We start from the raw sequence: 624 nt of genomic DNA on the forward strand, positions 1-624 counted from the left end.
CGCTAGTCACCGATGCCCCTGCTGCTACTACTACTCGTGCTGCTGCTGCTTCTGCTGTTGCTGCTGCGAGGGTTTAGGGTTTATTAGGGTTTATGAGGGTTTAGGGTTTAGGGTTTAGGGTTTAGGGTTTGTGTGAAGGTGAACATAACGAAGCACGAGTTGGTGCCGAAGCACATCCCCCTAACCCCCGACGAGAAGCAGCAGCTGCTGCAGCGATACAGAGTATAAACCCTAAACCCTAAACCCTAAACCCTAAACCCTAAACCCTTGGCCAGAAGAAACAATAGGAAACCCTAGGAAACCTTAGTAAACCCTAAACCCTCATAAACCCTCATAAACCCTCGTAAACCCTAACAAACCCGATGAAACTTTAAACCCTAGACCCTAAACCCTCATAAACCCTCGTAAACCCTAGTAAACCCTAGTAAACCCTAATAAACCCTAAACACTACTACGGTGTGATAAATAAACCCTAAACATAGACTCTAAACCCTCGATATAAACCCCTGAAAAATCCACAAAACCCTAAACTTTAATTAACCCTATATACCTCATTAGGGTTTAGGGTTTAGGGTTTAGGGTTTAGGGTTTAGGGTTTAGGGTTTAGGGTTTGGGGTGTATATG

The sequence above is a fragment of the Eimeria mitis genome, genomic scaffold (genome assembly GCF_000499745.2).
Source record: "Eimeria mitis Houghton genomic scaffold, Emh_scaff543, whole genome shotgun sequence".
Taxonomy (NCBI): domain Eukaryota; phylum Apicomplexa; class Conoidasida; order Eucoccidiorida; family Eimeriidae; genus Eimeria; species Eimeria mitis.